The sequence below is a fragment of the Silene latifolia genome, chromosome 10, assembly GCF_048544455.1.
Source record: "Silene latifolia isolate original U9 population chromosome 10, ASM4854445v1, whole genome shotgun sequence".
In the NCBI taxonomy this organism is placed as follows: domain Eukaryota; kingdom Viridiplantae; phylum Streptophyta; class Magnoliopsida; order Caryophyllales; family Caryophyllaceae; genus Silene; species Silene latifolia.
The window spans coordinates 92515473-92538713 of record NC_133535.1 but is presented as its reverse complement, the minus strand read 5'-3'; the positions used below and the strand labels follow the sequence as shown (position 1 = coordinate 92538713).

General features: G+C 33.5%; 3 long non-coding RNA genes across 4 annotated transcripts; all 3 read left to right on the top strand.

Moving 5' to 3' along the window:
- The first annotated feature begins 1750 nt into the window (after window positions 1-1750).
- LOC141609073 (uncharacterized) lies at window positions 1751-5408 on the top strand. 2 transcript variants are annotated; one of them, XR_012527183.1, is made up of 4 exons: window positions 1751-1862; window positions 1962-2029; window positions 3594-3680; window positions 5100-5408. It is a non-coding gene; the product is annotated as an uncharacterized LOC141609073 (long non-coding RNA). The 2 variants fall into 2 exon arrangements; XR_012527184.1 differs by lacking the exon at window positions 3594-3680.
- A 2492-nt stretch (window positions 5409-7900) lies between these two features.
- LOC141609071 (uncharacterized) lies at window positions 7901-11627 on the top strand. The gene is made up of 4 exons (XR_012527182.1): window positions 7901-8069; window positions 8169-8236; window positions 9805-9891; window positions 11319-11627. It is a non-coding gene; the product is annotated as an uncharacterized LOC141609071 (long non-coding RNA).
- Window positions 11628-18664: 7037 nt separating this feature from the next.
- Window positions 18665-19176, top strand: LOC141609070 (uncharacterized). The gene is made up of 2 exons (XR_012527181.1): window positions 18665-19004; window positions 19070-19176. It is a non-coding gene; the product is annotated as an uncharacterized LOC141609070 (long non-coding RNA).
- Window positions 19177-23241: the final 4065 nt, after the last annotated feature.

Sequence of the window (23241 nt, the reverse complement as noted above, 5' to 3'; positions counted from 1 at the left end):
GGCTTCCCAATTGTTGTGTGCTTCTCGGCCCAACTTGTTAGATAGACCTACTAGGGCTGATTCCATATTAGGCCAATAAGCGGATTTTGGCCCAAAAAAGTATAGTACTCTATATTCCCTTATATTCTTAACGAAGTCAGTTAAAAAGGTAGCATGTTTTTTTATTTGATCTTTTAAAGTGAGAATGTTTCTTGAATATCTATGTGATTTTATCTATCATACTTATCTCATTTTTTTTTTCATTTGATTAAACGGTTAAAAGAAAATGAGTGAAAAATATTTTAATTATCAAATATAATTAACTATCTCTAAACTTACAATTATGGTTAATACTACCTATTATTTCTATAATAATCATCATTTTAATAAAGTTGTAAACTAAGGAAGTATCATATTTAGTGTTGAGCAAAAAGCGATATCACTCGTAATAATAAATACATAATTCAACAGGGAAAAAAATTAAATAATTAGGTATAGAAGTCCCGTGATTTTTCACGGGAAATTAAACTAGTTTATTATTATTACTTTTGTTGATTTCAATATTTATGTATACATTTTATAACATAAATTTATACTGAGGCGGATACATTAATGAATATGATATATTTGTACCTCAGCTTATATGAATTAATTGTATACATTTTTACATTGTATATTTATACTGAGACTTATACGATATTAATTACACATTTAGTCTATTTATCTTTGTAATTTTTTTTGTATCATTATTTTCGCTGATTATTTTTTATATGTATTTTTCTTTTTAATTTCTTATAGAATATATTTGCATTATGTATTTCTATGACATAATTATTTACGGTAATTATTTTTTTCTTATTCAAGCTTTTTAATTTTTTTGATAAATTGTTTCCCATTTTATAAGGCACTTTATTTACGTTATATATTTTTTTTGTACCATAAACTAATAAAATAATACGATGTACTGTATAAAGTAAATAAACAAAATAAAAAAAATGTTAGTTGTACAGCTATTCTTATTTAAAATACTTAACTTTTTTTTTACATAAAATAATTTATACACTATGCCAAATCTGGCCATCAATAACGAGCCTATCACAACGGTTTAATGCATATAATGTAACACCCCGTATTTTAATAAGTTGGATAAAATTCTTTTAATTGCTACTTTATATTTAATTTCGTTGGTTAACAATTTATATATTTATTTTCTCAGCTAATTAATTAATTTCATTATAATTCGTTACGTTAAATTTAATAATCATTAATAAGTTTATTTAAAGTTAGTTCGAATTTATTGAAGTTAGTTCGGGTTTATTTATTTAATAATTTCCGTTTCTTTACGAGTCCTTATGAAAGTTGTTTTAAGTAAACCCGAGATGGATTTTGGGAACAAAACCGTCCAATTAGCTATTTTGAGCTTATTTCACTAAATTAGCAATTTTTATTAATATCCGTTAGTTTTGTAAAAAAATCGCTAATAATTCCGATTCAAGCTGATATCGTATTATTTCCGTTAACTAGCCGAGTTTATTTTATTTTCACTCATTAAATTTATTTATTATTAATTCCGTTTTATTACTGAAACTTTTACTAAAAACCGATTTTTATTAACTCGAGACGGTTTTAAAAACGAACGAAATTACTTAAACGTACGTATAATTAATAGCAGGCAAGCAAGCTCGTCATTTATTATTAATATTATTACTAACTACCCGTCCCCACCCCCTTCTTTTCCCCTTCCCTTTTTGCGTAATTCAACAGCCAACAACATCAGTCCGTCATTTTCCGATCATTCAAACCCCAGATCCCGCCTCCATTCTCAACCAAATTCGATAATTTTTGTACCATTCTCTTCCCCTTTCCTTCCTCCTCCTTTTAAGGTAAGAAAGTCTCCTTTTTGTAGTGGTTTCGTCTTTCGCCGTCTTATAAAAGTGTCGTCTTTTAGCTTCTTTATTCCGTTTTCTTGCCCTTTTATGAAGGATTCGAAGACCCGGGGTGAGGCTCGTGCCTTGTGGACCATTTATTCGTAGAATAAGGGGCGTTTAAGGTAACACGATTCTACCGATCCTAATATTATTACTATTGTTCGAGGTTGTGTGTTTTTGTGTTAATTCAGTCTTGTTAATTAATTAACTGTTGCTTTTGATTGTGGTTTGTTATTAAATTGTTGTTAATAAGAGTAATAATAGTAATAATTATTCCGTCGTAGTTTGTGAGATGGGTTAATTTATCGAGGGTTTGCGGTTGATGGTATGCGTAAAGGAAAACTTGATTTGGCAGAGTGTGATTTTGAAAGATAAAACCGTATTAAGTGCATGGGGATGTGCTAGCTTGGAAGTTTTGCTACATAACTACTTTATGAGGATGATTAGGTAATTATAAAAAGAGTGTGTGCATAACAGGACGTGTTCTTATTGTTTGGCCGAAGTACTCGGACTTTGATATCAAGGATTTTCAGCTGAGTATTCGTATTACGACCGTATCATTAAACGGTTTCAATTCGAATTGTGTTTAAATTGTCGATTTCTTTGACTAAGACTCGTATGGTCATAATTTGGGGGAATTTTCATAATTGAATGTTCATGTGGTGTTGGTTTGAGACGGTTTTATACAAGTTTTATTTATCCATTTTGAGAAAAGTTGGTACCTTTGGATTCATGGTGAAGTGGGTAATTATGTTGGGTAATTTAATTGGGTGAATACTATCATTTTAATGCTTAAAATTTCGTCTTAAGACGGTCACAAATGAGCTTCTTTAATAGTGAAAATGGGGTATTTGATTTCTGTTTTGGCACATTTCCCTGGAAATTATAGGTGTTGAAATTGGGACTGTTTTAAGGCCAAAAATCGGGACATCTTTGGGATCATTACAATGGGTTGTATGTATTTTAGACTGAGTGTGGGTCATAAGGATTGGTGTTTGGAACGGGTGTGTGAGGGTCAAAGTCTGGGCTGTTTCGACTTTGTTCTTGGACCGAAATGGACTGGTATAACACGATTTTACGGGTGGGAAATTCGATTTGTTTTGAACTCGGCTTTGGAGCCGTTAAAGGGACCGAATGGTCTCTGTTTTGATGGGTCGATAAGTATTAACAATTATTTAAGTGTCGACGTCTCACGCTCCCAACTCTTCCAGGTTTGAGAATAGTGAACAAATTACTCCATGTCGCATTTAATTTTAGAAATTACTGAATTACTACTATCGCTCGGAAAGATATCGCTTTGTATTATTGAATTTGGCTTAAACAGCTATCCCTTTGTATACGATTGATCTTTCCCCAGCTGTTTACATGTTTTCTTTTCAATGGGCTGAGTTGTGTTTGAAGTTATAAACCCGTCCTATGGACTGGTTGGTCTGGTGATTTTGGGTTATAATGGTGGTGCATTTGGGATCGGGCGTGGCATTCTGGCCTAGGCAGTGGCTTGGGTGAGTGCAGCCTTAGCCATAGGTGGCTGTTGAGGCGGAAATAGGGCTGCCCAAACGGTCCTCGAGTCGTGGTTATGGATTTTTTTAGGCGCCTAGTTTAGTTCATTTGAAATAATTATATTTCCGACTCATATTTTATATAATGATAATTCGTTAATATCGTCCTTTCACATAATTATTTTAGGTGACTCATATGTGGTTGAAGATGAAGAGTAATTTTGGGTTTTAAAAGCTTTCTCAAGTTTATTGCTTGTCTCTTTGCTAGCTTAAGGTAACTATTCCGAGTTACTCGACGAATAAATGTCACATTAGTAGTTAACGTGTGCCTGTTGATTGTTAAGTGTTTAAGTGATTGATAATGATTTACTTTCATTTCTCACATGATAGAAATTGGAAATAGCAAAATGAATTTTATAGTGATAATTGTAATGTTTTGTTGATTGTCAAAACCGAGCCTTAGTCCCTTTGATCGATGCGATGTCGATTAATTGAGTGATTGGTCACCGCAATTTAACCCGCACTGCCGCATAGGTGGGGTTGCGGGTAAAAATTCGGTTGAATGAATTAGATAATCGGCCTTTTTCTTGTTTTAGGCCATTTATTATATCTTAGGTTCACATGTATAGTTGATTGTATTTAATAGTATCTTATATTGTAGAAATGGCCCTAGTTTCCCCTGAAGCCTTTAATATGGTTACTATTGTTAGAATTAGAAATTAGTATTGAATTCTTATTGAGGAACTGTTGGATTGTATGCTGTAAATAGACATTTATATAGCCTTTCACATGATAGAATGTTAGCATTTAGGTTGGTAAGTAGGACTTTTTGCCCTCTTAAGGTTAAGTGGGTGTCTTACTTGACTTGTGTGGTGAGTCTTGTGTGGTGTGGGCTAAAGTATTCAAGCCGGGACTAGCTGGGACTAGGTCCTAGGTGTGTATTTCGGCCTTCATCATAGATAGGTCTTTATAGTCTCTGACGAGTATATGTTCACTGCTTGATAGCCTTTGTGTTCCTGACTAGTGGATGTTTATCCAAGTTGGGGCATGACCTCAGGTACTTATTTTGATAGTATGGGGTCAGCTTAAGTACTAGCCGACCCTTCGGTGGTGTCCTTAGGGTACTCACTTCACTTTGTTTTAAAAAAGTTGTGAGTCTTGGGTGCGGTGGTGTGTATCCGCATGTCTAGGTCTGCGCAGATTTTAGGCTAGGGTTGTGTTGTCTCTTGGCCATGTTTTCTTAATAGTAACCGCTGAGCCAAGATACCGGTTCGATTACCTTCCCTACCTCGTGGTATAGACTTGAGTTACAAAGTGACTATTGACGGGACTAAGAACTTATGCCTGTCTTTGATATATTGCCCTTTCTTGTTTGATGATTCTATGAATCATAGAAGGTGAGATGCAAGCCGGCTATGGTTGATAGAGTTTGGATTCCTGGATGTTATGTGATTCACATGATAGTGTAGTATGAGTCGGTCTAGTATTCACATGCTAGGACTATGTGTTGTTATATTGTTGTTCACATGATTAACACGATTGTCTAGCATTTATATGCTAAGGCATTGTGTGATTCGTATTCATATTCTTATGTTTACATGTTATATTAATTATGACATTTCGTGGCTGGGAGAACTCGGAGTTACTCCCCACTGACTGTGGCTTTCGTATTTGTATAAAATGCGAATGACAGGTAGGTGATGCATATATGGGGTACATGGACGAGCTAGCGAGCAAAGTAACCTTGGGACCTAGACTGGTTTTATTTCATTGTGACCTTAAACCCTTTTTATGTCACATACATTTTAGGGACATATGTCTCCCTTTTCTATTTTGGGTTTGTATCATTACATTTTCTTATCGTTAGCTATGGCATGTAAAGTAGTTCGTTAGCATTGCAGGTTTTGGCACCCGCCTCTTGGGAATGTTGGAAATGTTGTGATTGGTTTAGAAAATTTTTGAAATTACAGGTTTTTGGCTAGTTGAACCAATTACAAACATATCCTACCAGTTTTTCTGTAGAATTTACGTGTTTACTTTTCCGCAATAAATTAGGGTGTCACAGTTGGTATCAGAGCATATTTGCTCCCGACGCACGTTTGTGCACCCCAATATAAATAACTTGACCTTAAAATAATAAACTTGAGAGATGGGTAAGATGGGTAGATTTAGGATCTTATGTTGTAGTCTCTTTGTGTTTGCTCTTTGTTAGGTACTAACATGTTTGTTGATTGTCATTTAATAATTGTTGCGTTCTTAGATCAATGACCGTGAACTTATTTATAGTTAAGGGAGTTATTGCCCTTATTAAAAAAAATTTGAACTAAAGGTTTTGAAAATATTTTAATGTTTTTCACTGGTTTTAACGTCAATTAGTGTTAAAGCTTGTTATTGGAGACGTCTGATAATTAGTTTTATCATTTGTTGGTGTAAAAATGTATTTTTATGTCTTTGAATTGGAATATTGATATTCTTGAGTGATCGCCAAGAGTATCTCCGTTCCATTGAAAGGGCACTTATATTTTAAGAAGATCAAGATTTAGTGCCTATTGCTGAGGATTGAAGATTTGTTCAACCTTTGAAGAATGCTTCTACTTCCTTGAAGATGTTTCTCGTTCTTTTTGTATCTCGCCTTATTCTTAATCTCTTGGTGCCTATCCTTCTTTTAAACTCTCTATTCTTCTTCCTAGGAAGTTACATTTGTATCCTCCCAACTTGTCCTTTCACCCTTGCTAATCATCCCTTAACGCCATTTGATAGCACTCTTTCTTGTGGGGTGTTAACCTTGGTTGGATTTGATTTTTAAGTGTAAAAGTTTACTCGTTATTTCCTTGTTGTCTAATTTCCCTTTCTCCTTGATCATAAGCGTTACCGTTCATACCTCATTTCCTCGCTTCATCTTGCTCCTCCTTTAAGTTTGACATTCGTATCTTGTGAAACTCTATCTTTGACATCCTTGTAATTTTGACTTCAATTTTTACCCTATGAAAGTCATTATAGCTCTCTTGTGGCTTAAGTTTGAGCTCTCTTAACATACTTTGTTTTTATGCTATCTAAGTTACTTTCCTTTTTGTGCAACTTCTAAACTTTCAAGCTACCAGTTTCGATTCATTCTTAAAAGTTTATGTCACTTCTGCAAACCTAACCTATTTTTGAAGACTTGAAAATGAAAATTTGATTTAGTTCCCTATTCCTTCCTTGAATATAAACTCATTTATCGTAATTTTAATTACTAGACCCGAAATTTCTTTAAATTTTATCCAATTTCTATTAACCTTGATCTATTTATGACTTCTTTGTCAAAGTTTAATATTATATTTCCGGAATTTAACTCCCCTTTTAGTTTAAAGGTGAAACCTTTATTTCTACTTTGGCTTTTTGCAAAAGAACATTTGAGGAGATTACCTTTCCCTTATTTTGATTTTAACGTTGATCGGATGTTAGAACTAGTTATTGGAAACGTTTGATAACTTGTTCTACGCTTGTCGGCGAATAGTATTTGTTTTAAACTTGTCTCTGACTTGGAAAGTTAATGTTCTTGTGTGCACGACAAGAGCAATTCCATTCCATGAATGAAACTTATATTTTTGAAAACTCTTCATTAATGTTTTTGAAGGTATTTTGATTTTGACTTATACAAATAATTTGCCTTTTGACCTTATCTTTGATTTGGAATGTGATGTTCTTGAATACGTAACGAGAACACTTCCGTTCCTCGATGAGAGTCCAGTTCGTTTCGGAAAATTTTATTTGAAACTTTTGAAAGAATTTTAGTTCTTACGATAAGTAACCTTTTAAATGTTTTGGTTACCGATTCCAAAGTTCCAGTTTTGTTTTATATAACCTTTCATTTCTACTTTCAAGTTTCGAGGACGAAACTTTTTAAAAGATGGGGTGATTGTAACACCCCGTATTTTAATAAGTTGGATAAAATTCTTTTAATTGCTACTTTATATTTAATTTCGTTGGTTAACAATTTATATATTTATTTTCTCAGCTAATTAATTAATTTCATTATAATTCGTTACGTTAAATTTAATAATCATTAATAAGTTTATTTAAAGTTAGTTCGAATTTATTGAAGTTAGTTCGGGTTTATTTATTTAATAATTTCCGTTTCTTTACGAGTCCTTATGAAAGTTGTTTTAAGTAAACCCGAGATGGATTTTGGGAACAAAACCGTCCAATTAGCTATTTTGAGCTTATTTCACTAAATTAGCAATTTTTATTAATATCCGTTAGTTTTGTAAAAAAATCGCTAATAATTCCGATTCAAGCTGATATCGTATTATTTCCGTTAACTAGCCGAGTTTATTTTATTTTCACTCATTAAATTTATTTATTATTAATTCCGTTTTATTACTGAAACTTTTACTAAAAACCGATTTTTATTAACTCGAGACGGTTTTAAAAACGAACGAAATTACTTAAACGTACGTATAATTAATAGCAGGCAAGCAAGCTCGTCATTTATTATTAATATTATTACTAACTACCCGTCCCCACCCCCTTCTTTTCCCCTTCCCTTTTTGCGTAATTCAACAGCAACAACATCAGTCCGTCATTTTCCGATCATTCAAACCCCAGATCCCGCCTCCATTCTCAACCAAATTCGATAATTTTTGTACCATTCTCTTCCCCTTTCCTTCCTCCTCCTTTTAAGGTAAGAAAGTCTCCTTTTTGTAGTGGTTTCGTCTTTCGCCGTCTTATAAAAGTGTCGTCTTTTAGCTTCTTTATTCCGTTTTCTTGCCCTTTTATGAAGGATTCGAAGACCCGGGGTGAGGCTCGTGCCTTGTGGACCATTTATTCGTAGAATAAGGGGCGTTTAAGGTAACACGATTCTACCGATCCTAATATTATTACTATTGTTCGAGGTTGTGTGTTTTTGTGTTAATTCAGTCTTGTTAATTAATTAACTGTTGCTTTTGATTGTGGTTTGTTATTAAATTGTTGTTAATAAGAGTAATAATAGTAATAATTATTCCGTCGTAGTTTGTGAGATGGGTTAATTTATCGAGGGTTTGCGGTTGATGGTATGCGTAAAGGAAAACTTGATTTGGCAGAGTGTGATTTTGAAAGATAAAACCGTATTAAGTGCATGGGGATGTGCTAGCTTGGAAGTTTTGCTACATAACTACTTTATGAGGATGATTAGGTAATTATAAAAAGAGTGTGTGCATAACAGGACGTGTTCTTATTGTTTGGCCGAAGTACTCGGACTTTGATATCAAGGATTTTCAGCTGAGTATTCGTATTACGACCGTATCATTAAACGGTTTCAATTCGAATTGTGTTTAAATTGTCGATTTCTTTGACTAAGACTCGTATGGTCATAATTTGGGGGAATTTTCATAATTGAATGTTCATGTGGTGTTGGTTTGAGACGGTTTTATACAAGTTTTATTTATCCATTTTGAGAAAAGTTGGTACCTTTGGATTCATGGTGAAGTGGGTAATTATGTTGGGTAATTTAATTGGGTGAATACTATCATTTTAATGCTTAAAATTTCGTCTTAAGACGGTCACAAATGAGCTTCTTTAATAGTGAAAATGGGGTATTTGATTTCTGTTTTGGCACATTTCCCTGGAAATTATAGGTGTTGAAATTGGGACTGTTTTAAGGCCAAAAATCGGGACATCTTTGGGACTGTTACAATGGGTTGTATGTATTTTAGGACTGAGTGTGGGTCATAAGGATTGGTGTTTGGAACGGGTGTGTGAGGGTCAAAGTCTGGGCTGTTTCGACTTTGTTCTTGGACCGAAATGGACTGGTATAACACGATTTTCTGGGTGGGAAATTCGACTGTTTTGAACTCGGCTTTGGAGCCGTTAAAGGGACTGAACTGGTCTCTGTTTTGATGGGTCTGATAAGTATTAACAATTATTTAAGTGTCGACGTCTCACGCTCCCAACTCTTCCAGGTTTGAGAATAGTGAACAAATTACTCCATGTCGCATTTAATTTTAGAAATTACTGAATTACTACTATCGCTCGGAAAGATATCGCTTTGTATTATTGAATTTGGCTTAAACAGCTATCCCTTTGTATACGATTGATCTTTCCCCAGCTGTTTACATGTTTTCTTTTCAATGGGCTGAGTTGTGTTTGAAGTTATAAACCCGTCCTATGGACTGGTTGGTCACAGCTGATTTTGGGTTATAATGGTGGCTGTTTGGGACTGGGCAGTGGCTGCCTGGCCTAGGCAGTGGCTTGGGTGAGTGCAGCCTTAGCCATAGGTGGCTGTTGAGGCGGAAATAGGGCTGCCCAAACGGTCCTCGAGTCGTGGTTATGGATTTTTTTAGGCGCCTAGTTTAGTTCATTTGAAATAATTATATTTCCGACTCATATTTTATATAATGATAATTCGTTAATATCGTCCTTTCACATAATTATTTTAGGTGACTCATATGTGGTTGAAGATGAAGAGTAATTTTGGGTTTTAAAAGCTTTCTCAAGTTTATTGCTTGTCTCTTTGCTAGCTTAAGGTAACTATTCCGAGTTACTCGACGAATAAATGTCACATTAGTAGTTAACGTGTGCCTGTTGATTGTTAAGTGTTTAAGTGATTGATAATGATTTACTTTCATTTCTCACATGATAGAAATTGGAAATAGCAAAATGAATTTTATAGTGATAATTGTAATGTTTTGTTGATTGTGCCGAAAACTGAGCCTTAGTCCCTTTGACTGATGCGATGTCAGTTAATTGAGTGATTGGTCAGCCGCAATTTAACCCGTACCTGTCGCAGGGCTGGGGTTGCGGGTAAAAATTCGGTTGAATGAATTAGATAATCGGCCTTTTTCTTGTTTTAGGCCATTTATTATATCTTAGGTTCACATGTATAGTTGATTGTATTTAATAGTATCTTATATTGTAGAAATGGCCCTAGTTTCCCCTGAAGCCTTTAATATGGTTACTATTGTTAGAATTAGAAATTAGTATTGAATTCTTATTGAGGAACTGTTGGATTGTATGCTGTAAATAGACATTTATATAGCCTTTCACATGATAGAATGTTAGCATTTAGGTTGGTAAGTAGGACTTTTTGCCCTCTTAAGGTTAAGTGGGTGTCTTACTTGACTTGTGTGGTGAGTCTTGTGTGGTGTGGGCTAAAGTATTCAAGCTGGGACTAGCTGTGACTAGGTCCTAGGTGAGTATTTCGGCCTTCATCATAGATAGGTCTTTATAGTCTCTGACGAGTATATGTTCACTGCTTGATAGCCTTTGTGTTTCCCGACTAGTGGATGTTTATCCAAGTTGGGGCATGACCTCAGGTACTTATTTTGATAGTATGGGGTCAGCTTAAGTACTAGCCGACCCTTCGGTGGTGTCCTTAGGGTACTCACTTCACTTTGTTTTAAAAAAAAGTTGTGAGTCTTGGGTGCGGTGGTGTGTATCCGCATGTCTAGGTCTGCGCAGATTTTAGGCTAGGGTTGTGTTGTCTCTTGGCCATGTTTTCTTAATAGTAACCGCTGAGCCAAGATACCGGTTCGATTACCTTCCCTACCTCGTGGTATAGACTTGAGTTACAAAGTGACTATTGACGGGACTAAGAACTTATGCCTGTCTTTGATATATTGCCCTTTCTTGTTTGATGATTCTATGAATCATAGAAGGTGAGATGCAAGCCGGCTATGGTTGATAGAGTTTGGATTCCTGGATGTTATGTGATTCACATGATAGTGTAGTATGAGTCGGTCTAGTATTCACATGCTAGGACTATGTGTTGTTATATTGTTGTTCACATGATTAACACGATTGTCTAGCATTTATATGCTAAGGCATTGTGTGATTCGTATTCATATTCTTATGTTTACATGTTATATTAATTATGACATTTCGTGGCTGGGAGAACTCGGAGTTACTCCCCACTGACTGTGGCTTTCGTATTTGTATAAAATGCGAATGACAGGTAGGTGATGCATATATGGGGTACATGGACGAGCTAGCGAGCAAAGTAACCTTGGGACCTAGACTGGTTTTATTTCATTATGACCTTAAACCCTTTTTATGTCACATACATTTTAGGGACATATGTCTCCCTTTTCTATTTTGGGTTTGTATCATTACATTTTCTTATCGTTAGCTATGGCATGTAAAGTAGTTCGTTAGCATTGCAGGTTTTGGCACCCGCCTCTTGGGAATGTTGGAAATGTTGTGATTGGTTTAGAAAATTTTTGAAATTACAGGTTTTTGGCTAGTTGAACCAATTACAAACATATCCTACCAGTTTTTCTGTAGAATTTACGTGTTTACTTTTCCGCAATAAATTAGGGTGTCACATATAATAACGACACTTAGATTACCGTTTTCCAAATACTGGCGGAAACCTAGACCGCGCTAATAAAAATAATGGTTTCCCACGAAAACCTTTGTTATTATAATGTGACAACGGCTGCTTAACAAACCGTTATCAAAAACGTTTTCAACGATTTCCAAAAACTCGTTATAGAATCACTTTTATCAACGGTTGTTAGACAACCGTTACCAGGTTAAGAAAACGGCATTTCGAAAACCGTTACTAAATTAACACCAGCAACGGTTTGTTGTACCCGTTGTTATGTTATAGCAACGGGTTTCTTGTAACCGTTATCATTTGCTATTATGAAAGAATGGTTTTTCAATTCAACCGTTGTCACTATTTTATTAGATTTCTCAGTTTGACCACTGCATGCAAAACTTTATCAGAACTTTAATAAATATTCAATTTGATCAATAATATTCAATTTGACCAAAATAATTCTATAAATATGTCTTCATAATGTTTTAGGTCAAAATCTAAATTATCAAACATTTACTCTTTAATTTCTGTCTAAATAAAATATGGCTGGTGTATCGGAGCTACAATCACGTTCTTGCTACGCACAGTCTTTTACTTGCATTCTTCATAATCTCCCGGTTCATTATGATGAGAATGGAAAGGGTTTAAACCCTGATTTTGGGTGGTTGAAGCAAATGCTTCATGACTTCGATTTCACTGCGGTTAAAAAACTGCATCTTGTGTCTACAAACAAGCAAGGTTTTATAGGCTTCACTTTTATCGAGTTTGACGAAGCCAACTGCCATGATAGTTTTCGCCGGGCAAGAAAATTAGGGGCAAGATTTGCGGGGGAAGATGTGAGGAAAAAGGACTATATTCGGTTGCTAGACAAAAGGGCCCTTATTTATGGGTTACGACCCATCTTGATCATCATCTGCTGAGACATTACAGGAGGCATCACATTCTTGTCATCGTGCCTATGTCATAGGAGAAAGGGGCCATTCCACCTGCGCTGCCCCCTGATGATGAAGAACCGATCTACGACTTAATCTATACCGAAATTCATGAAGAGAATCCTAATACTTCATCAGATTCTAATAATTAAGTCTTTAATTATTATCTGGCATTATAAGTTGTATTTGGATGATGGTGGTTCTTTGAATTAAGGTTTAATTATTTATGTTATTTGTTACGTTTTTTGTTACCCCATTCTCTGGAATCCAGAGACAATATCACCAGAAAAATTCTTGTGTCCTCCGGGAGTACTGTACTCCTTACACTCACAGGCAATCCACAAATAAAATATTTTAATGACTAACTTTCTATTTATAATAATAAAAAAGAATGGAAAATGTGTGTGTGTGTGTATATATATATATATATATATATATATATATATATATATATATATATATATATATATATATATATAGTAATAAGATCAAGTGAGTCCACCTCTTACATTTGAGTCCATGAGTCTCATTGTGAGCCTTTGGATCTTGAAAATGAAGGGATAGGATGAAACACAAAAAAGAGGGTTAATCCTCTAATTTTGCTCTCTTCCTCTAATTTTCTTATTAACTCCATTATTTCTCATCACTAATCATTAACCTCTCATTATCACATCTCCTCATTCTCTCTCTATATCTCACTTCTCCATATTCTCTAAAAAAAACCCAAGAAAAAAAAAACCCAAAAAACCAAACAAATAAAAAACCCAAAAAATCCAAATAAATCAATTACTCATCTATTTTTCATTCACCTACCACCACCCACCGGACACCACCACAGTCGCCCCCCGCCCCCGCCACCGCCGCCACCACCACGGCGGCCGCCGCCACAACGTCATTTTTTTAATTTTTTTTTTTTTTTTTTTTTTTTTTTTTAAAAAAAAAACTTGTGTTTGTGTGTTCTTTTTATTTCTTTTGTTGTTTTTTCTCCTTATATCGTCTTGCTATATAATATTGTTTTAAATTTGTGAGTTTTTATTTTATTTTAATCTTAGATCTACTAAAATAGATCAATTTTCATTGACCCGTTTTTTTTTGTTCATTTCCGTTTTTTTTTTTTTTTTAATTTTCATGTTTTGTTTTTTTTTTTCATTTCCGTTTTGTAGTTAATGTTTTCTTTTTTTTGACCCAACTCCGTTTTTTTTTTGTTCACTTCCGTTTTTTTTTTTTTTTTTTTTTCAATTTTCATGTTTTGGTCTTTTTTTTTTCGGTTATTGACATTCTTACAAATTATAATTTGATTTCGTATTTAAAATTTTCTTTTGGTATTGTGTGATTTAGGACACTTTTTTCCGTTAAAATTACATTTTTTTCCGTTAAAATTACACTTTTTTGGGTTAAAATTACACTTTTTTTCGTTAAAATTACACTTTTTACCGTTAAAATTACACTTTTTTCCGTTAAAATTACAATTTTTTTGGGTTAAAATCACAGTTTTTTCATTGTTAAAAATACACTTTTTTCCGTTAAAATTACACTTTTTTGTGTTAAAATTTCACTTTTTTTTCCGGTTAAAATTATAGTACTAAATGTATTAGTTATGAAATCTCATTTTTTAACTTTTTTCTTGTTGATATCACTTTGTTAATATCCGTCTTGTTATATATTTTTGCCAAATTTCGTATTTAATATTTTATTTTGGTATTATGTGATTTATGATCTATTAAAATTACTTTATCGGTTAAAATTACACTTTTTTCCGTTAAAATTACACTTTTTTCCGTTAAAATCACACTTTTTTCCGTTAAAATCACACTTTTTTTGGTTAAAATCACAGTTTTTTCCTTGTTAAAATTACACTTTTTTCCGTTAAAATTACACTTTTTCCTGTTAAAATTACACTTTTTTTCGGTTTAAAATTACACTTTTCCGTTAAAATTACACTCTTTTCTGTTAAAATTACACTTTTTTCCTTTAAAATTACACTTGTCTTCATTAAAGTTACATTTATCTCTACTAAGGTTATCTTTTCAATGACTAAAGTTACGCTTTTGGACTAAAGTTAGAACAATTTGGACTGAAATTACAGAAATTTGGACTAAAATTACACAAATTTGGACTAAAATTACACAATTTGGACTAAAATTACACAATTTGGACTAAAGATACACAAATTTGGACTATAGTTATACATTTGGATTAAAATTACACTTTTGTGGACTAAAATTACACTTCCGTGGACTAAAATTACACTTTTGTAGACTAAATTTATACATTTGTGGATTAAAGTTACACATTTGTAGATTAAAATTACACTTTTTTGGACTAAAATTACACTTTTGTGGACTAAAATTACACTCATAAAATGATAAAAGATACACACACTATCAATTTACTAAGTTACACTTTAGTGGACAATGATTGGAATTGCACAATCTAAATGACTCAAAATAAATGAATTGTGTAACTTTAGTTCTAATTGTGTAATTTTACTCTAAATTTAGTCGTAAATAGTGTATTCAATTTAGTCGTAAACTCCAAAATTGTATAATTTTAGTCCAAATTTAGTTGTAAATATTGTATTCAATTTAGTCGTAAACTCCATTAGTTCGTCCAAATAGTCCAAATAGTCCAAATTAGTTAGTCCATATTGTCCAAATTAGTTAGTCCAAATTGTCCAAATTGTCCAAATTGTCCAAATTAGTTAGTCCAAATTGTCCAAATAGTCCAAATTAGTCCGTTTAACTTTAATCCAAGAGTGTAACTTTAGTCATTAATAGAGATAAGTGTAATTTTAACAGGAAAAAGTGTAATTTTAACCGAAAAAAGTGTAATTTTAAAGTAGAAAGGTGTAATTTTAAAGGAAAAAAAATGTAATTCCAACAAGAAAAAGTGTAATTTTAACAGGAAAAAGTGTAATTGTAACATAATTGAGTGTAATTTTAACATAAAAAGTGTAATTGTAACAAAAAAAAGTGTAATTGTAAGAAGAAAAAGTGTAATTGTGACAAGAAAAAGTGTAATTCCAACAAGAAAAAGTGTAATTTTAACAGGAAAAAGTGTAATTGTAACAAGAAAAAGTGTAATTCCAACAAGAAAAAGTGTAATTGTAATAGAAAAAAGTGTAATATTAACAGGAAAAAGTGTAATTATAACATAAATAAGGGTAATTCTAACCAAATAAAGTGTTATTTTAACCAAAATAAGTGTAATTTTAACCAAAATAAGTGTAATTGTAACAAAAAAAAGTGTAATAGTAAAAAAAAAAAAAAATGTAATTGTAACAGAAATAAGTGTAATTGTAATAGAAAAAAGTGTAATTTTAACCAAAAAAAAATTGTAACTTTAATGTTTGAAGGTTGTGCAATTTTTTTTTTTAAAAACAAGATCTCTAATTTTAGCACAAAATAATATGTAATTACAAAAATCAAAAAAATAAAAATAAACTCCAACCATACTAGACCTAAAATAATAAAAACCGAAAGAAAAAAAATGAGAAAGAAAAAAACCGAAAAAAACAAGATTTTAATGGCGGATGAGATTTTAATAATAACAATGAAAAAAACCGAAATAATATGCAATGAGATTTTAATAATAACAATGAAAAAAACAAGATTTGTTAAAAAAAAATGAAAACCAAATCTGAAAATACAAAATTATTTATAAAAAAAACAAAACAAACAAAATACAAAATCACGAAAGGAAAACCAAATCTGAAAACCAAATAAAAAATGAAAACCAAATCTGAAAACAAACAAAATCACTCCAAAAAATTATATAAAAAAAAAACAAAACAAACAAACTACAAAAACAAAAGATGTCGACCAAAAACAAACAAAAAACAAAACAAAACAAAACCGAAAATAAAAAATTGAAAACCAGCAGAGGAAGGCGTTTGGTGGACGGCAGGGGAGGAGAGGAAGGCTGCCGCGGTTGTGGGGGCTGTGGAGGTGAGTCGGCCGTGGTTGTGGTCGTGGGTGGGTGTGTGTGGCGGTCGTGGGTCGGTTTTGCCGGCTGGGTTGTGGTCGTGGGTGGGTGTGGGTGGCAGACGTGGTTGGTGGTCGTGGTTGTGGGGTGAGCGGGCTGGTGGTTGTGGCGGTGAAGGCTGTGGTTGTGACGGAGGGAGGGAGGGAGAATTTGATTTTTTTGAAATTTTTGTTTTGGGTTTTTTTGGTTTGGTTTTTTATTTGGTTTTTTTTTTTGGTTTGGTAATGAGAGGAAGAGAGGATGAGAGATGTGGTTTTGTTTTTGGAAATAATGAATGAGGAGTGAATGAATGATAAGAAGAATTAGATTAGAATGAGTAGGAGTTAGGAATGATTAGGGAGGGAGATTAGCTAGATTGATATCTAGCCCTTCATTGAGATGTAATCTCCTCCCTCCATCTCCTTCATCCAAAGGCCCATAATAGGACTAAGGGACTCAAAATATACAAGGGACTTAGAAGAACTTATCACTATATATATATATATATATATATATATATATATATATATATATATATATATATATATATATATATATATATGAGTTTGGGTTGTATTGGAAATGGTATAATAAGATAACAACAATTGGAACCAGTATGATGATAATAATAATAATAATAATAATAATAATAATAATAATAATAATAATAATAATAATAATAATAATAATAATAATAATAATAATAATAATAATAATAATAATAATAATAATAATAATAATAATAATAATAATAATAATAATAATAATAATAATAATAATAATAATAATAATAATAATAATAAAACAATAATAACAACAACAATAATAAAAATAACAACACTACTACAATTCTAAGCTAGGAGAACGGTCACTAACCGTTCTTAAAACACCTTTCAACCGTGCTGTGGCCAAGCGTTCTCTTTGACATAAGAGAACGGTTAACACGAAGTCAAACCGGTCTCTTTGTAACTACAACGAGAACGGTTCTATACTACAACCGTGCTATTATGATATTAGAAAGAGAACGGTTACATATGGAACCGTTTTCTTTGTAAAGACAGAAAAAGCGCCAATTTGGTAAAATGAAATTTGGCGCCGCGCCAGTTACTTTTTTCAAATTTGGCGCCATTATAGTATTTGAGGTTCAAGGAGAACGTGTAGTGCATGAACCGTTCTCTTTGATTTTTTTATTTTTTTTTAAATAATTTTTTTCGAAACCCCTACACGATTAAATCGTATAGCTTATAGGAATTCTATATATACGTGCAATTCAGAAACTTCACAGCATGTATTACGGAACAAAAACCAAACTTTTTCATTTAATTTGAATTCATGACTATAATTCCTTACAAAAATCGACAAAATCCTATCCAAGTGCAAAAATAAGTATACGTATAAATATCGAAAAAATGTATAAATAAAAATCTTTCAATCCGCATCACTTATTCCTATCCAAGTGCAAAAATAACTATAAGTAAGTAACTGGTAATCATCGTCTTCATCCACCATTACTTGTCGGCTTAAAATTGAGTGTGAATTCAGCCCAAATATTTCGCACCTCGTCAATTTGCTCAACCGTATATGTCGTTGGGGCGGTTAACATGAACTGTATACATACACCCAAAACTTCAGTTAATACTAGCTTGTTACGTAAAATAATTACCAAGACAGAAAGAATAAAACAAAGAGATGAAAATGATTCAAATGATAAGGAAAAATACATACATTATGGGCGACATTAACATATCTTGCTTTGATAAGCTCCAACATATATCGGCAAACATAATATCCGCATAATACGGTCCCAACCGGCTGCCGAGGACACTAAATTAAAAAACCACAATGAGTTGATGAGTTCTCTGCAAGTACATGATCAAAAGTTCAAGAAAATGTCAGAAAATCCAAGAGAAGGACGCTTTTCCAATCAAGTCTAATTCAAGGCATATAAGTTTCAAATACCAACAGTGGAAGAAAAAGGTTCCAGTAGAGATTTGGTATTGCAAGAGATTTGGTCATATGGAAAAGGAGTGCAGACAAAAGCAAAAAATGAGACCAAGACACAAGCAAGCCAACTTCTCAAGTATTATCAGTTTGTCATATATTGTTGATTTGATTATTTGTCATATATTGTTGATTTGATTATTATTGTGTAGGTGTAGTACAAGTGTGAATGTTTGTTAGTGAGACTGGTGATGATGACGACTAGTCCAGGGAATGTAGCAGTGTACCATGGCAGCTGTAGTAGTAGTAGTAATTCAAGAGTAGTTTGTGAAAGCAGGCTTAAAATAGCAGAGTTGGTGTTAAGGATACTGATATTGGGTTTGGGTGTCCTTGCAACTGCCCTTATCGTGTCTAACACTCAGGTCCAATTCATCTTCTCCATCAAAAAGAAGGGTAAATACACTGACATGAAGTCTCTCCTGTAACAACTTTAACCCTCCCTACTCATATCTATCTATATATCACCATCACAATTCACACGTACAGGTTCTTGGTCGTAGTCAATGGGATCGTTGCTGCCTATTCCTTGCTACATATACTCAGATGTCTTACAGGAATCGCCACAGGGACCATTCTCTTTAGCAAACCTATAGCATGGCTCATCTTCTCCGGCGATCAGGTTTACATACATACTTATACGCATCAAGAATTCAAGATTTATAATTAAAATAACTAGAATGAGCTATTCAGTTCCCTTCACCTACCAAACAAACTAAAAATTTAATAATGCAACGATTTCCATCGCCAGGATCCCTACTTTTTATCATTATACACTTGTGCAACAAAAGGACATATTCCAATTCACCTGAAATTTAAATTTGAGAAACCCAGTTTGTAGAACATCGAACAATAAGATTGAACTAATCAAATGAACTTATATATAAACAACAATGGGGCTCTGAATATAATCAATCAACTGTGCGGCTCATGTTGTGGTATAGTCAATAAATAAATATGCACATTATAGAAGATATATCTTAATAATTTTCCAAGAAAGCGGTTTTGCGTCGAACCCGGCAAGTGGATCAATTGAGTTTCTTTTCTCGAATGCTCTGTATTTCAATTAACTAAAATAAGTACTTACTTCGAACATAATTCAAACCACAATAAGTAGTGTCTCAACCATTTTCTAACCTAGTAATTGTGTCTACGAAAAATCGGCGAGGCTCCGTATATGCAGCAGGATCACACCAATACACAATATTATCAGATGGACTAATCGCAGCCAACATCCAATGATCACTTCGATTACAACAAGGGAACAATGAGAATATCTTCACGTAGTTAACAACAATAATAAATAAATATATATAAAGTTCGAGAAAATATGTATACCTTTCGTGATAAGCTGCAAATATAAGTTTTCGACCCCTGCCACAGTCCCTACAAGTCATAGCTCTAGCAACATAATCTGATCGAAAATCTTCACTTTCGGATGAAAATTTTGACAACAGCTCGGGGGACAAGAATCCATATAAATTACTAGACTTCATAGTATCACTAAGATCACTCAGATACCTATAACAATTGCAACTAAACTTGTTCAAATAGTTCATAAAAAACAAGTGAATTGAAGAAAATGGTAAACAAGAATGAAACTTACTGTTAATGCTATAAAATGTTCAAAATTCTTACCTCATAAAAATAGCAATGTGAGAGGCTCCTATCTCGCCCTCGTCACACCAATGAATAAGCTCCTCATAAGAAATCAAAGATGTGTAGTTATGAAGGTGTAATACATGGTCATCAATAGGAACGTTTATAAGTGCTCCACTCGTCTTCAATATGCGAGCCTCATGTAGTAAAGATTTCATCAGCGGGGTTCTCAACTTTTGCTTAAACTCAGAGCTAACTTATACACCCAGAAAAGTCGGGACCAAAGGTTGTGGAAACCTTTGAGTCGTCTTCTTCTTCTTGTTCATTATGATCCCCATCTTTATAATTTTTTTTTTCCTCAAAACAGTTAGCATTTATAATTACTTAGTATAAGATAATAATTTGAATTTAAATTTTGTTTATAAAATTACCTTAGTAGGAGTATGAATATGATTGAGAGGCCACTGAACATATGAGTCCTTTGCATCGATAAAGACTATCAACTCATCTCTAATAGGCACAGGCAACTTAGCATTTTCCGATCCAGGAAACACTTTCTTAAGTTCGACTTTCTTATAACCATCAAGTAGTGAAGCGCCGTGAATAGTTACGAATTCCCCCTTACCTTCCATGTACATCAAGCCTGATGCCACCATCTTGTTTGGATTCTCAGGTAATGATAATTCACAGTCTCTCCAACCCTTAAAAAAGTTTAGTAAAACCTTTACTAGGTTTCGTATAAATAATAATAAGTTTCGTGCAAATCAAAATGATAAATCAGAAGATGATACCTGCTGCTCACTAGGTGGCTCTTCATGTGGTATTTTTTCACGGGGTATCTCTATACGGTGTGACAGTTGTTTGGATTGCTCCTCACTGTCTTTAAGGTGTGGATCTTGACGAGATTGCTCTCCACTCTCTTGTATAAAGATACTACGAGAACCATCAGTAGATTCATAAGCATTCGATCCTTGAGTACTCATAGATATTCCTTTCATGAAACATTCTATTTCTTCTTGACTTGGCTTCTCACCACTTTGCCAAAAATGCACCATCATCTTTTGCATATTTGCCACTTGTGATTGCAGAGTATTTATCTGTATGTCGTAAGAAATAAATTTTTAAATCATGCTTAAAATTAAAATATTCTAGGTATACATAATTAATTACCGTCTGTTTGAGAGAATCAACTTCTGTCGGCGGCCTTTTCGGAGGCTTCCCAAAATATTCAGTTATGCAAATGCCGTCAGGAACTCCCCGTACACGGCCACCATGTTCAGGTTTGCCGAGTGCCTTAGCAAGTATATCTTCTCGTCCTTGAGGCACAAATGTACCAGCCTCCACCTCTTTTTCTAGTTCTTCCTACATACACTCATCCATTATATTATATAAATACATATTATTTGTCAATTCGTAGAATTAAATAATAATTCTCATAACAATTGAAGAACTTACAATTTTCAAAGCGACTTTCTTATCATATTCTGTCAGATCTCCGTTATTAGGCGTTTGACCCTTTAGCCAAGTTAAGTGTCGGTCAACTTTCTCCAATATGTGTCCTTTAGCGGCAAAGTCTTTCTTCTATAAAAAAAGTAATGATAACTAGCTACTGTCTAAATTTGAGCAGATATACATAATAAAAATGAACCATGAAAGCATTAAAATAAATTGCACGACAAACTTATAATACTATGAACCAGAAACCAGTACTTACGACTTTAATTTCAATCCCACGGTAACCTGCTCGAGAGCCATAAAACCTTGTCTTCTTCATAGAAGCATTCTTCTTGTTGTTTGCACTTATTACCTTACAATTTACAGAAGTATAAAAATCAAACCTAATAATTAAGTGAATATTATTTTTGATAAAAATTAAACAAACCTACTGAGAATATATTACCTTAAATGCCTCAGTAGTGTGGGACGCCACAAAGTCACTCCATTCATCTGGTGTTATAGTGTCATAAATTTCTGGTGGTGTCCTCCGTATTGCTCCTGTCTCGTCATATAGCCACTCACGGACTAAGGTGCATTTCCACTTTCTCCATAAACTCCCCGCCTTCTGAAGACACCATTCATAACGGTCTTCTATCACGATGAAAGCGCCCTAAACATCATACTCATAACAGAAGTTTGAGAAGGCAGAGAATCAGTGAGAATCAGTTTACATTTCCATTATATACCTCATTTTAGAGCCAAAATTTGCATATTCCTCTAAACCAGTGTAACATAGCTTAAAACTACTGTAAAACTTATGACAATGCAACCATGGTAGAGCATTTCCATTAATTGATAACTGGCAGTGCTCGACAATAGGACATTGACACTTAAACATCTGCAGCAGGAGCTAGGGACATTGTTCTGAAACTTCAATGCAACATGCTCGACTTTGAAGCTTCATATCTAAAGTTCTACTCAAGAAAACCCTTTGATTCTTGTTTCATTTGGAATATTAATGTGCCAGCTAACTATGAGCTTTGGAATAGGACCAAGAGCTATTTTATTTTGTGAGAAAAGCAATTTCCAAATGAGACAGACAATCTGAAATGCATCAACAATTTCAGAATGTCTGGTCTGAATTCAGATGGCCATATCTCACGATTTAGACGGTGAGAAATTTTGTTCCTTACATGTATGAAATCTTGGAAGAGTCTACTTTCCAATGGAGTTGGAATAAACAATATTCAATGTGTGGATTTTTCACAATAAGCCTTCAAAGACTGTCACGATTTAATGCAATGCTGTTTCTGAACTGACCTGTCTGTGTTCAAACTTGAATAACTCACAAACTACTGGATATTATTGGGTAATTCTTTTTGGAAATGAAAGATAACATAATTAGCTTTCATTTGATGTATGTTGGGTAATTTTATCCTTCATGATCTAAGAGATATGGATTTTTAAAGTACAAGCTGCTGCACATGAAGAATGCTGAATGTTAGAATCTGACATGTTCTTGAAATGCATATTTTGTAAAAATCTGGCTCTGATGCCAAAGTTGCAATGAAAACCCCCAAGGTTCACAATAATATAAGAGTGGCACACAAAGTTGTAGGAATTGG